The following is a 15,317-nucleotide window of genomic DNA, read 5'->3' as shown; positions in this document are numbered from 1 at the left end:
TGAGAAATGTGATTAATCCAGTCCAATTTTAAAGCTGTTTTTAAAGCTGTCTTTGTAATATTTCAACATGTAGATAAAATCAGAGACTAATACAGTGAACCCCTGTGGACATACTTCCCAGCTATATCAGTCAGGACAGAGTTTGTTGTGCTGTGATAGCAAACATCCCCAAATCTCAGTGACTGAAAGGAACAGAAGTTCATTTCTCACTCATCTACCTGTCCTTCACAGGTTACCTGGAGATATCATGTCTGCTTAGGGCCTGAGGCTTTGCCCCTAGGCTACCATGTTGGGCAACACTTTCATGTGTGGGCTCATGAGACCAGAAATGCAAGTCACTTCCACTCCAGTTCATTGGCCAAAGGCTCCAGGCCACCCCTAACTTCAAAGTGAATGGAAAATGCAATCTGACCGTGGGCCTGGAAGGCAGAGAGCCAGAAATATTTGGTAGACAGCATTAATGATGGCCACATCAGCTTTAGCAAATATTAGCATATTGTCTTATTTGCTTCAGGTCTTTTTACTTCAAAGAAAGTAAATATTAGAGACACAACTGAGTTTCCCTCCGTACTCTTCCCCACCCCATTCTCCTCCCACATTTCCCAGGCTGAAGCACCATTTTGAATTCAGTGTTAAATCATCTTCCTGCATGTTTTTATATTTTTTACTATATTTATTGCATTTTTATGTATACATAGACATTATAAACTGTTATTATGCTGAGCCAGCTTTTAATATATGTATGTGTGTGAACATATATATTATCATAATCTTCTGCAATGTGTATGTCTCCCCTAGCAATGCAATTATGAGATTTTCCTCTATGCTGACACACACTGTATTGTATTCCATTGTATAACTATAATACAATTTTTTCATCCATTCTCTTGATGGGCATGCTGCAGCGAACATCTCAATGCATATCTCCTTGTGCACACATACAAGACAATACGCCTAGAAGTGGAATTTCTGGACGTGACCACCTACAACTTTACTAGTCACTGCCAAATTGCTCTCCAGCGTACTTGTATCAGTTTACAATCCCACTGGCAGTGAATGAGGCTCCATAACTTAGCATCTTTGCCAGCACCTGGCATTGGCTAACATAAATTTTTGCTGATCTGGTGGGTGTGTATGGTATTACATTACTATTTTAATTGGTATTTCTTTGATTAATAGTGAAAGCAAGCATCTTTCTGTATTTTTATTGACCTTCCAGAGTTCCTGTCTGCAAATCGATAGTTTATATTCTTTGCCCATTTCCCTCCATGTATTGTTTATCTTTTTCTAATTAATCTTAGAGATTTCTCTACATGTTATAGTCACCGTGAGTATCTTCCCCCAGATTATGGTTTGTTTTTCCCTTTGTTATAGTGGCCTTTTGTTATAGAGAAGTTAATTTTACTGTAGCAGCCAAGATTATCCTTTTTTTTTAATGGTATCTATTTGTATGTGTATGTTTCTGAAAGAAATCTTTATCTTAAAGTCATGAAGAATTTTTCTATACTTTCATCTTGTATTTTAAACTTGTGCTTTTTGTTTTTAGTTCCTTAATCTACCTGGAGTTGATCTAGGGTAGAAATCTAATTCTGTATTTTCCATATGGGTAACAGTTGCTCCTTAGACTCATTGATTAAATAGATGTACACTGATTTGTGACATTTCTGCCTTGTATTGTCTCTAAGTATGGGTAAGGTAGTGGCGGGGCTCTCTATTCTGCTCCACTGGTGTATCTTTTTTGCCCAAACAATAGTGTCTTCATTACTAAATATTTTGATAATAAGTCTTGATATCTGGTAGGGCAAGTTTTACCCTGTACTTTTTCAAAATTGCTTCTCCATTATTCTTGGCTCTTTCCTCTTCCAAATAACTTTTGGGATCAGATTGTCTAGTTCCAAATGAAACAAATCACCCTGTTGGACTTTGATTAAAATTCCACAGATGAATTTGACATCCTTATGATTTTGAATGTTCCTATTTACTCATTTCATTTTGTATGACATGTGATTATGATTCCAGACTCTCCATAAGACCCCTCATTTCCTCCTTCGCTCCCCTCTCTAACCTTTCTCACTTTGATTCAAACATTGCTTACTTCTTATTGCAGCTTCATAATTTGCACTTGCAGTTCTTACCTCCTTCGAAGGTCTCCTAGTTCTTCCAACTTTTCCTGGTGTGCAAAAGCTAAAACCCATACACAAAATGACAAGAGGCAAAGGAAAGGGTTCCAGTAGTCCCATATGAGGAAATATAAGAGCATAATTATATACAGGGGGTGCACAATAACCTCTTCTGAGCTTCAGGAGGAACTATGCATAGTGGGAAAGAAGCCATTCTGCTAAGCTGAGTTTGAATCCCCCAAGTCTATCATTTACCAACTTCAATTCTGGGCAAATGACTTAACCTTACTTGGCCTGTTTTCCCTTCTGTCATGTAGGGATGAAAGTATTAATTATCTCAAAGTATTATTATGAGAAATAAATAAGTTAATGAATGCAATGTACTTGGGACAGTGCCTGGTTTATTGTGTGTTATCTATGGTTGTCATTACTAAGAATTTCCATGGCACACTAGGAATGTAGTCAGTTTAAATATTCAACCTAGATAATGTCAGAGAAACTCAATAATCTTCAATTCAGTTCAGTTCAGTCACTCAGTCATGTCCGACTCTTTGCGACCCCATGAATTGCAGCATGCCAGGCCTCCCTGTCCATCACCAACTCCCAGAGTTCATTCAAACTCATGTCCATCTAGTCGGTGATGCCATGCAGCCATCTCATCCTCTGTCGTCCCCTTCTCCTCCTGCCCCCAATCTCTCCCAGCATCAGGGTCTTTTTCAATGAGTCTGCTCTTCGCATGAGTTGGCCAAAGTACTGGAGTTTCAGCTTTAGCATCATTCCTTCCAAAGAACACCCAGGACCGATCTCCTTTAGAATGGACTGGTTGGATCTCCTTGCAGTCCAAGGGACTCTCAAGAGTCTTCTCCAACACCACAGTTCAAAAGCATCAATTCTTTGGCGCTCAGCCTTCTTCACAGTCCAACTCACAACCATACATGACTACTGGAAAAATCATAGCCTTGACTAGACAGACCTTTGTTGGCAAAGTAATGTCTTTGCCTTTGAATATACTAACTAAGTTGGTCATAACTTTCCTTCCAAGGAGTAAGCATCTTTTAATTTCATGGCTACAGTCACCATCTGCAGTGATTTTGGAGCCCAAAAAATAAAGTCTGACACTGTTTCCACTGTTTCCCCATCTATTTCCCATGAAGTGATGGGACCAGATGCCATGATCTTCGTTTTCTGAATGTTGAGCTTTAACATTTAACTCCAACTTTTTCACTCTCCACTTTCACTTTCATCAAGAGGCTTTTTAGTTTCTCTTCACTTTCTGCCATAAGGGTGGTATCATCTGCATATCTGAGGTTATTGATATTTCTTCTGGCAATCTTGATTCCAGCTTGTGCTTCTTCCAACCCAACATTTCTCATGATGTACTCTGCATATAAGTTAAACAAGCAGGGTGACAGTATACAGCCTTGACGTACTCCTTTTCCTATTTGGAACCAATCTGTTGTTCCACGTCCAGTTCTAACTGTTGCTTCTTGACCTGCATATAGGTTTCTCAAGAGGCAGGTCAGGTGGTCTGGTATTCCCATCTCTTAGCACCAGATAAATAACTTACTGGTTAGGCTTGTTTCTTCTCATCAAGTAGATGGTTACCATCCACATCACTGTGGTTTAATCACTAGTGGTCCTCAGTGGTGCTGGTTTAGTGTTAACCATGTTGCAAATTTCAAAGAATCATTGAATTCAGGGTTGGATGGTGCCCAAGAAAATCAAATCCAGTTTCTTATCTCATGCTTGAAACCTCTTAAAGCTATAGAAGAGGAAGACATTTATGAAAAAAGATTAGAAAAGCAGGAATACTAAAAGGGCATCAGATCTACTTAAAAACTAAAACTGAAGAGGACTTTCCTGGTGGTCCAATGGTTAAGAATCCTCCTGCCAATGCAGGGGACATGGATTCTATCCCTGGTCCGGGAAGATCCTACATGCCTTGGAGCAACTGAATCCGTGCGCCACAACTACTGAAGTCCATGCCTACGGCCAGTGTTCTGCACCAAGAGAAGCCTCTGCAATGAGAAGCCTGAATTTCACAACTACAGAAAGCCTGCGTGCAGCAGTGAAGACCCAGTGTAGCCAAAAAAAGGAAAAAATTTTCTGACGTTGGCCACTCAGAGAAGTTGAAAGTAAGGGCATGGTTCTAGAGAGCTGATAGCCTTGGTCCAAAAGAAAGAATCTCATTCAGAAAGATGTCTGTGCCTGGGAAACCAAGGGCGTATTCTCAAGAGCCCACATTATTGCCTAACTGGGTTAGTTGAAGGGCTTGGAACAACCCTCTCCTCTCTTCCTGCCACCAGGCTGCCGAGAGACCTGGTATTTCTACCTTTTGTGTTAAGACTTTGGGTCTCCTATGGAAATAAAATATATATGATTTATGAGGAGTAAACCCATGTCATCCAAGGAACTCTTAGATTGAATTCCTCAGCTTAGGCCTACCTGAGAGCAGGTCATAAGGTATATACATAGCAAAGGCAGTTCTTCTGGGCAGAGGGGAAAGAAAATGCTCAGAACGTGGGACCCTCTTACAAGCAGGGAAGGCCAGAATGGAAACTCAATGAAACCAGAGCAGGACGGTGAGGGGATGGAGTTAGGGTTAGGGGTATGAGTGAAGGTGTAGAAGGGGAGGGTGAAGAGTGATTAGAATCATCCACCTGGAGTTGGCTCTAGCTCTCAGAAATTTCAAGTGATCTGGAAAGCCACAGACCTGTGGGGAGGCTTGCTCCTCTCCAAGGAAGCAGGATTTTATCAAGAACTATGTAGCACCATGTGGGCGCTCCCTTCAGAACACAGGCTCCAGGGTCAGAGATTTTTTACGTGCACTATGCTATGTCCTTGAGGACAGCAGCACCCTGTTCACAGACACTTAAACATCTATTTTGCTGCTCCTTACTCCCCTGGAAGCTCAATAGGATAGTGACATTATCCCCAAATTATGAAAAAGAAAACTGAGGATCAAAGAGGAGGGCAGTTTGCCATAGATCCCACAGCTGGACAGGGAGGACTCAGACCAGCAACCCATCGGGATCCCCATGGCTGTCTGAAAGGAGCTTTGGGCCGAGTGGAGAGCTGCTTGAAGATATGCTGACTCTTATCCCAGGTCATTATCTTAGAGAGTGACTGGGCTGTGCTGGGTGCTGCAGGTGTTTCCTCCCAGAGGGAGGGGTCTGCTAAAGGGGCTGCCACCCTGTAGAGGTGATACAGCCGGGTGTGGGCACAGTGTCACGAAGCTTGGTTGCTGCCCTGGCCCCACAGCAGCTCCTACTCCAATCCTGCGGCCACTGCCACTCCTCTGTTCTCTAAATTCATTCATTCATTCAACACACAGTGAGCACAGATGCAATAAGAATACTGAGGCAAAACAAGCCCCTACCACTGCCTTTCACGGTGTCGGGGAGGGAAGCCGCGCCTAAGCAGACAAGAGCAACAAAATGTTGGCTTAATTTTCAGAGAGGGAGGACACTGTAGTGGTTAGTATCCCAGGCTTTGAAGTCAGAATGAGAAATGAATTAAGGGGAGAGGATAAATTTGAAAGTATAATAACTGAGGATTTTGTATAAATAAAAAGCTTCTGTTGAAAGGATTCAGTGTATCTAAACAAGGTAGATGAAAAAGGAAGTCACACCTAGAAATATTGTAATGAAATTTAAGAATATTAACAACAAGGAAAATTCTCAAAGTATTTATAAACAGAAAATAGATGAAGTAAAAAGGAAAAAGAATCAGAATAACATGAAGCCACAATAACGAAAATGGATATAAGAAAACAATGAAGTAATATTTTAAATGTTGATGGAAAAAGACTTCAAACCTAGAGCTTTATATCCAATGAATATATCATTCAAATGCAAGTTTAAAAGATGCAATTAAAATCATATCAAGTATATAATTATTAAGATAGTTTATATCCAAACCCTTTTTGAAACATTCTTAGAGCTAATTTTTCAATGCAGGAAACTAGAAAAAAGCTCCAAAATAAACCTAGAAGAAGGAGGAGGAGAGGGAAAGAAAACATACATATAATGTCAGAAATATGATAAACAAAGAGTGCAGAAACAACAAGACATAGGACAAGCTGGTTTCTTTAGAAGGTTATAAAATATACAAATAATACGTAACAAAATTAGCGAAGGAAAGAAAGAGAAGATGTAAATATGCAATTAATATCGAAAGAAGCATGGACGTGAAAAATTTTGGATTAACAATGTCATGAAGAATTATAATTTGGAGACAGTAAAACTGATACAATTTTGGAAAAATATGAAATTCTAAAATTGCAACATTAAATAGCAAACTGAATTGTCAAGGGTTAATTAAGAATTACAATATAATCAAAGATGTCCCCTATTCCTGAAAAGCCCTAGGCTCCAATGATTTTATAGATAAGCTCTATCCACTTGTAAGAATGAGATAATACTGATATATACAAATTGTTCCAGAAAATAGAAGTCAGTTTCTCCTTTGCTATAACATAGGTCTAACCTTCATAGCAAAGTGAGATAAAGATGTTAAAAACAAACAAAAAACTATATACAGCTATTTCATGTTGGAATATAGATACAAAATTATAAATAAAATATTAGCTAATTTTATCCAACAATATATTTATAAAGTTATGTCCAAAGTAAGGTTTATTTTTAGAACATGGGAAAGTATGGTGTGAGAAAAAACTATTAATGTAATTTTTACCATTAATGTGCTGAAGAAGAAAATTCCCATGATTATCTCAATAAATGTTTTTAAAAATATTTGAACTTTTAATTTGAAAAGCATTTATATCAAATAAAAACTTCTGAATTTTTTTAAGTCTCTCACTAAGTTAGAATAAATGTATATTTTCTCAACTTGATGAAGACTGTATATTAAGTATCTGGGGCTTCCCCGGTGGGTCAGATGGTAAAGAATCTACCTGCAATGCAGGAGGCCCAGGTTAAAGATGTTACATGAAGAAAATTAGATTCATCCCCACAACCAAGGGTGGTTATTATAACTATTATGGTTCAGCTGAGTACTAGAGACTTAGCCAAAGCATTTATCAGAAGAATAAAATAGAGTTATAGGAAGGAAAGAGAGAGAATGATGACCAATCACATTGAAAATCCACTATATTATCAGAACTAATTAGACAGCTCAGCAAGTTTGCTCGATAAAGCTATCACAAATATCTTTCTTCTACATCACCAAAAATTATATTAAAATAGAAAATATATGAAAAGCATACTGTTTTCTTCAGAATAGCCAAAACAAACAATGGAGTATTTGAGTATCAGTCTTACAAAAAAGCATCACACCTTTAAAGAGAAGAAAAAAATTAAACAAAAAAATTTAAACCTATAGAACAGGAGAAAATATTTGCAAATCATGTATTTGATAAGGGGCTGGACATGACTGATGTGACTTAGCAGCAGCAGCAGCAGCAGAATCCCAAAGTGTAAAGAGTTCATACAACTCAATGGCAAAAACAAACAGAAGAACCACTCTTTTTTTTTTTTTTCTTTTTTTAAAAAAGACGTCTTTCTAGAGAAGACACATAAATGGCCAACAGGTGAAAAGGCATTCAACATCACTAGTCATCAAGGAAAGGTGGTAGTTTAGACACCAAGTCATGTCTGACTTTTGCAACCCCATGGTGGCCTGCCAGGTTCATTTGTCCATGGGATTTCCCCAGGTAAGAATACTGGAGTGGGTTGCCATTTCCTTCTCCAGGGGATCTTCCCAACTCAGGGATTGAACCTGGGTCTCCTGCATTGCAGGCAGTCTCTTTACTGACTGAGCTATGAGGGAAGCCCCAATCATCAAGGAAATTCATATCAAAACAACAGTAAGATATTACCTCACTCTTGTTAGAATGACTATCCTCCAAAAGGCAAAAGATAGCAAGTATTGGCAAAGATGTAAAGAAAAAGATATCATTTTATACTATTGGTAAGCTTGTTAATTGGTGCAGCCACTATAGAAGTTCCTCAAAAAAAATTAAAAATTGAACTACCATATGGTCCCAACAACCCCACTTTTAGGTATATATCCAAAGGAAATGGAAATAGGCTTTCAAAAATAAATCTGCATTCTCATGTTCCTTTCAGTATTTTATTCGAAATAGCCCAAATTGAAAACCATCTAAGTGTCTATCAACAGACGAATGGATAGAGAAGATGTGATACAGAGATAATCTCACATCTCCTCTAACCATTTGTATGTGAAATACAGATCTATGAATGCTACTTGGCCATGAGAAAGAGGGACATCCTGTCATTTGTGACAATATGGATAGGACTTGGGGGCCTTATGCTAAGTGACTAACAAGTCAGATGGAGAAAGACAAATACTGTATATCACTTATATGTGGAATCTAAAGAGCTGAACTCATGGAAATAGACTACAGTGGTGGTTCCCAGGGCTGGGGGTGAGGGAAACGGGGAAATATTGCTCGAAGAGTACAAACTCCTGGTAATAATATGAAATGGTTCTGCGAATCTAATATACAGTATGGTGATTATGGTTAAGAATACTGTATTATACACTTGAAAGTTGCCAAGAGGGTAGAACTCGAATGTTCTCACCACAAAAAAGAGATGGTAATTATGTGACATGATGCAGGTGTTAGCACTCCGGTGGTCATTCTCAATATACAAGTATATCAAATCAACACCATTGTATATCTTAAAAACTTAGACAATTATATGTCAATTATATCTCAATAGTTCTGGAGGAAGGGCAGAAAATTGCATGTGCATAGAAATCACATGGGGAATCTTGTTAAAATGCAGAGCTAATTCAGCAGACCTCAGTACGCCTGAGATTCCGCATTTCTAACAAGCTCCCAGCTTCCAGATGGCAATGCTTCTGGTCTGGGGACCACATTTTGAGTAGTAATGCGATAGGTCTGTGTATTCCACTAGGTAGTCACATGAGGCTATTTACATTTTAATTTAAATTAATTAAAATTAACTTTTAGCTCCTCAATCACAGAAACCACATTGCAGCTGCTTAAATAGTCACACATTGCTAGTGGCTACCTATTGGACAGCACAGCAGTATAAAACATTTCCATTATCATGGAAAGATCTACTGAACACCGCTGTTCCAGCATTCAACTATTACGGGGTACGTGAAACTTATAAAAGGATCAAGATCAGAGCAAGAGTTAAGTGATTTACTGTCAGCCTTGTAAGGAGTTTATGCAGACTTTAGGTGATGGTGAGGACTGACTAACGTGGCTGACTGTGGACATCACCATCACCAATGTGGATGCAGGACTCATAAGCATGTATAGCAAATAAGCAAATAATATAAAACGAGCAGAGAAATACCTCCGAGGTGATAAAGTTGAGAATAGTACAAAAAAAATTAGAAGCCAGTAAAAATAAAGCAAATTAAGTAGACACAAGTAGCAGGTAATACAATTAGGGATGGCAGGAGCAGGGAATGAGTAAAGCATATACATAGAAATGGGAAATGACTAGGAAAGTAAAAAAAAAAAAAAAATTAGAGTCCACGAGTTGTGAACAATACTAACAAAAAATGCTTGTTTTAATAACATCATAAACACAGTATTAAAAATGTTTCTGACTCAAGCCTACAAATGAATGAATGAATGACTCAATCAATCAATGAAAGAACCAATCAACCAAATGGGATGTGGTGCCCGTTTGGCGGGTAAGAAGAGGTGTTGAATAGGAACACATATTGGGGATGATGAGAAAATTAAATCAAATAAAACAAGAGGTCTTTGCCTAGCTTGACAAGTTGAGAATGACGATCTTTATGTCTACGTTGTTTTTGTTGCTCAGTTACTAAGTAGTGTCAGACTCCTTTGCAACTCCATGGACCGTAGCCTTCCAGGCTCCTCTGTTGGTGGGATTTCCCAGGCAAAAATGCTGGAGGGGTTGCCAGTTTCCTTCTCTAGAGGATACTCCCGACTCAGGGATCGTACTGTGTCTCCTGCATTGGCAGGCGGATTCTTGACCACCAAGCCATTTGGGAATCCCAGGAGTTTAAAAAGAGGGAGAGCAGACGGAGAGAGATGGAAGATCTCTGGTTTGAATCATTGGCACAAGGTGGTATCTTTAGGGCCATAAGACCAGATTCTGAGTTTGGGATTTTCTGGGTTTTGTTTAACCACTGCATTACTTTGGGCAAATCATTAAGCTGGCTGAGAATCTCTTTTATCTTAAAAAAATGGGAATTAAACCATATCTGTCCTATTGTCTTCTCAGGACTGTTGGGCTGATGAACAAAATCACGAATGAGACAGGAGGTTGTGCTCCTGGGAAGGACTGTAAAGTGCTGTTACATGACAAGTGCCGGGTTGGGGGTGAGCAGCCATGGGGCCCTTGGTCTGCTGTACTCAGCCTTACCGGCGGCATTTCAGTTCTGAGATGTCTGGCTGGGAGGGAACTCTGCCCAGCACCCGTGGGGCTGAGGGAGTTGGGCCACATCATTGAACCCAGCTGCTACCTGGGAGGTTCGGGGCTCTCCTCTGAGGACACAGGACCCCAGGGACAGGCAGCCCATGTGAAGCATGCCAACTGGAGAGCAGTGTCCTGAGGTCAGAGTGACGTAAACCAGAGAATGGGGGCAGTGGCATCCCCTCCTCTGCCTACCACCTCGTGCCAGCCCCGCGTCCCTCACCCACCTCCCACCACAGGTGTCAACCTGGCCTCCTTGTCAACAGCTCACGTGCTAGTCAGAGACTAGAGGGAGCAACCTTCCTTCAAACCCACCTCCACTAACCTGTCGGCACATTTAACAGTTTTCTTAACGCTTTAGCTGATTGTCCTAAGACTCCTACGAGGCAGTTGTCATCTTCTTTTCATGGGTGCATAGGCAGGCATCCAGAAGAAAAGTGACCCTAGCTAGACTCAGATCCAAACCTTGAATTATTCTCATTAGAATCCTGCTCGTGTTCCAGTGTCTTTTGCTGCTGCAGGCCTCTTTCCTTCTGGGTGCAGGGGACCAGAGTGGGGAGGGATTTTCTTTCAGTGCCCCTGGCTCCCAGATGCCATCTGAAATTACAGCAGTCCACACTGGCGCTTTTCTGCTCTTTCTTTGGGTGCCCTCTCAGTGAAAAATTCTTGCTACACTCATTCCCAGGTGCCCGTGGGCTTTCAAGGATGTAAGCATCTAGAATGGCAGGCTTCTGCCCTCTGCTGGCGACTCATGACATTGCCTTGAGCTAACCACCATTCCATTCCACCAAATCCATTTCTTTGAGATCATTTTCTTTCTTAAATAAATACTCGGGGATTTTTCCAGCTCTTACTGTGTCTGAATGGAATAGAGATCATGATATTATACTATGAACATCAGATTAAAAGTTAGGAAACCTGGGTTTGAACTGCTTGTCTTTTGTGGGATATTGGGCAAATCTTTCAGTTTTTTAAAGCCTCAGTTTCCTTATTTGTAAACTCTGGTGCTGCAGAAGACTCTCAAGAGTCCCTTGGTCAGCAAGGAGATCAAATGAGTCAATCCTACAGGAAACCAGTCCTGAATATTCACTGGAAGAACTGATGCTGAAGCTGAAACTCCAATACTTTGGCCACCTGCTGCAAACAGCTGACTCATTGGAAAAGACCCTGATGCTGGGAAAGACTGAGAGCAGGAGGAAAAGGGGACGACAGAGGATGAGATGGTTGGATGGCATCATCAACTCGATGGATGTGAGTTTGAGTAAACTCTGGGAGATAGTAAAGGACAGGGAAGCCTGGCGTGCTGCAGTCCATGGGGTGGCAAAGAGTTGGACAAGAACAACGAAAAACGGGTATAACATTTGCCCCCCGAAGAGACTGTGAGGGCTGAGATATAGGAAATACTTGACGTCACAGAATGAGATTCAAGGCAAATCCCAGCTCATGTTTATTCGTGCTCATTGCCGTGCAAGCTGTCCCTGCTCCTCTGCTTGCACAGAGCTGGAAGGAAGCTAAACACAGGTCATGAAGTGCTTTTTAGAGGCTCCCTGAAAGGCTCATTAAAAGTAGCCAACACCCTATTCATTGTTCAAATAGTCCTGCCCCCAAACCTCACCGCATATCCTCAGAAAAATTTTCCAATGCGGAAATTCAGCATCTTAAGAAGCAGCCCATTTCCTCTTTGGCCAACTCTGCCTGGAAGCAAGCTCTGTTTCGCTTGTGGGAGAGGACCTCACGAGACCATTGTTAGGATCAAACAGATGCCATGACAGGCTTCAGGGGGCCAAGGTAGGCCTAAGTCTCCTTCATAGAGGGGCTGAGTTATTCCCAAGGAGGAGCTGAGATCATCCTCCACTGGCACCAGAACTCGACCAATCAGTATACTCCCTGTAGCCTGGTTCAAGCTTATCAGGACAAGGACGAAAACCCCCTGAGAAAGCCCGCATGCGCGAAAATCTAGCCAATTAGTAGATGCTAAGGAACCCTTGCAACCAATCCGCCCCTGCCAATTGCCTGTCTTTGTCTTAACCCTATAAATACTGCTGTAATTCAGGGCTCGGGGCCCTTGTTCCACTCCACTGCGTTGGATGAAACTTGGGCCCTGGCTCGAGCTAGCAATAAATTCCCTTCTTGCATTTGCATTGCTGTGGATGTCTTGTTCTCTCAGTTCTGGGGATTGGGACCTTGGGCATAACATTTGGGGGCTCGTCCGGGATCCCCTGACTGAGAAGAACAACACTTTCCAGACATAAGGGAAGCCTTACTAGTAGGAAGTATATCTGGACGCTGGCATCAGGTCAGGGGGCGAAAGAGTCGCCCAGCCAGCATAAGTCTGGGGCCCAGCACTCGAGCTGGAAGGCAGCTGGTTCTGTGAGCCGCTCTGTAAAGGAACGGGGGAAAACGTTTCTCCTGATCCTGAGTCTGGCGGGCAGTGAACACCCTTCGGTAAGGTAACTTTGGGGAACAGGACAACAGCAACACGGGATAAACCTAGTTCAGTGTTTTCGGGCGATATTTGTTTGTCTATCTGTCGCTTGTCTTTGTGTGCTGGTGCTGTGCTTTTTGTGTGTTTATTGTGGGTGTTGCTGCCATGGGTCAAAGGTATTCTACACTGCTATCTGTAATGACTGACCATTTTTCCGATTTTAAGTCCAAGGCTCAGAATCTATCCCTGCTAGTAAAGAAGAGCAAGCTAAAAACCCTATGCTCATCTGAGTGGTCGACATTTCAGGTTGGCTGGCCGCTGGAGGGAACTTTCGGCCTGCCGGTCATCCAGGCTGTTAAAGAAAAGATAATGGCTCCTGACCCTTTGGGCCATCCGGACCAAGCTCCTTACATCCTGGTCTGGGAAAATCAGGTAGAAGACCCTCCCGTCTGGCTGAAACCCTTTATTCACAACCCCCCCAGTGCTTCTGTTCCACAGGTCCTGGTCATGGAGAGCTCTAAGGAAGAAAACCGGGAGGCACGGGAGAGCCGGAAGAAACCAATACCCCAGGAATCTTCTCTATACCCTAGTCTGATTGATTTAGACACTGAAATCTCGCCTCCCCCGTATATCCCGCCACCCTTGCTCCCACAGGTACCTCAGGTGTCCTCCGGAGAACAAAGAGGGAACTCAGAACCCTTGGCTCCTCAGCAGGAAGCGGGGCCAGCCCAGGGAACTCGCGGAAGGACCCGAGGGGGCAGGGACTCGTCTGACTATGGGAGCCGAGAGGCCCCTTCGCCTGCCGTTTGAGCACTTCCTGTCCGGGTCGGGCTGGCAAATCCTGATGGAGAACAGAATTACCAATATTGGCCGTTCTCTACCAGCGACTTATATAACTGGAAAGCTCAAAACCCCTCTTTTTCTGAAAAGCCCCAAGGCCTTATTGATCTTTTAGACACTATCCTGTTTACTCACAATCCTACTTGGGATGATTGTCAGCAGCTGTTACAGGTGCTTTTCACCACAGAGAAATGGGAGCGAATTCTGTCGGAAGCACGGAAATATGTTCCCGGAGCGGATGGGAGACCGACCATGCAGCCCCACCTAGTGGAGGAAGGGTTCCCTTCTATGCGGCCGAACTGGGACTTTGACCGTGCGGAAGGTAGGGAGCATCTTCGGGTCTTTCGCCAGACTCTAATGGCCGGTCTCCGGGCAGCCGCCAGGAAACTGACAAATTTATCTAAGGTGAATCTGATAAGACAGGAGCCCAGCAGCCTTCTTAGAGAGGTTAATGGAAGCCTTTAGGCAGTATATGCCCATGGACCCCCAGGCTGATGAGTCACACGCAGCAGTTCTGTTAGCTTTCGTGAACCAGGCAGCTCCAGATATCAGGAGAAAGTTACAGAAGATAGAAGGGCTGGGGGAACTGTCAATACAGGATCTGGTGAGGGCAGCTGAGACAGTGTTTAATAACAGAGAGACCCCTGAGGAGAGGGAGGAACGGATTAGACGGGAAGAAAGAGAATATGAGGAATGGATTAGACGGGAGGAAAGGGAATATAGGGCTGAAGAAAACTGGAGAAATCAGAAAGAGCTGGCTCAGATCCTTTTTGTGGGGATGAGAAAGGGGCCCAAAGCCCCAAGAACTAAAGACACCCGGTTGGGAGGAAAGAAAAAACCAGCTAGACCTGCCCTAAAGAGAGACCAATGCGCTTACTGCAAAGAGCTGGGACACTGGAAAAATGAGTGCCCCAAGAGAGATCTGAAGAAAAAGACTGTAAGAAAGGAAGAATCTTCCTCCGGGACCCACGTCTTATATGCAGGGGAAGATAGTGATTAGGGGGGTCAGGGCCTGGCACCTCTCCCTGAGTCCTGGGTAACTATTAATGTGGAGGGGAAACCGGTCAGCTTCATGGTGGATACGGGAGCCCAATACTCAGTTCTCAACCAAAAATTTGGGCCGATGTCCAAAAAGACTAGCTTGGTCCAGGGAGCCACCGGGACAAAGAGATATTACTGGGCTACTAAATGAAAAGTGGACTTGGGAGCCCAACGGGTGTCCCACTCATTTCTGGTGATCCCAGAATGTCTGGCCCCTGTATTAGGAAGAGACCTATTGGCCAAAGTCAATGCGCAAATTCACTTTGACTCTGGGGGGATATCAGTCACAGACGGGCTTGGACAACCAATTCATGTTTTATCCCTGGCACTGAGAGATGAATACAGACTATATTCACCAAAACCCCCTGCAGTGGTGGATCCTGCTATGCAACAGTAGATTCAGAAATACTCTCTGGCCTGGGCAGAGATAGCGGGAATGGGACTGGCTAAACAAAAACCTCCCATTGTTGTTGAATT

At 42.5% G+C, this 15,317-nt stretch overlaps 1 long non-coding RNA gene across 1 annotated transcript in view; it reads right to left on the bottom strand.

The window, feature by feature from the left end:
* Nucleotides 1–2,501: 2,501 nt before the first annotated feature.
* LOC132659575 (uncharacterized) overlaps nt 2,502–15,317 on the bottom strand; it is a 37,149-nt gene continuing 24,333 nt past the window's right edge. The window contains exon 3 of the long non-coding RNA XR_009600133.1: nt 2,502–3,882. This is a non-coding gene — a long non-coding RNA (uncharacterized LOC132659575). The remainder of the gene's footprint in view (nt 3,883–15,317) is intronic.

The sequence above is a fragment of the Ovis aries genome, chromosome 3, assembly GCF_016772045.2.
Source record: "Ovis aries strain OAR_USU_Benz2616 breed Rambouillet chromosome 3, ARS-UI_Ramb_v3.0, whole genome shotgun sequence".
NCBI lineage: Eukaryota > Metazoa > Chordata > Mammalia > Artiodactyla > Bovidae > Ovis > Ovis aries.
This window is presented reverse-complemented; position numbering and strand designations above follow the sequence as displayed.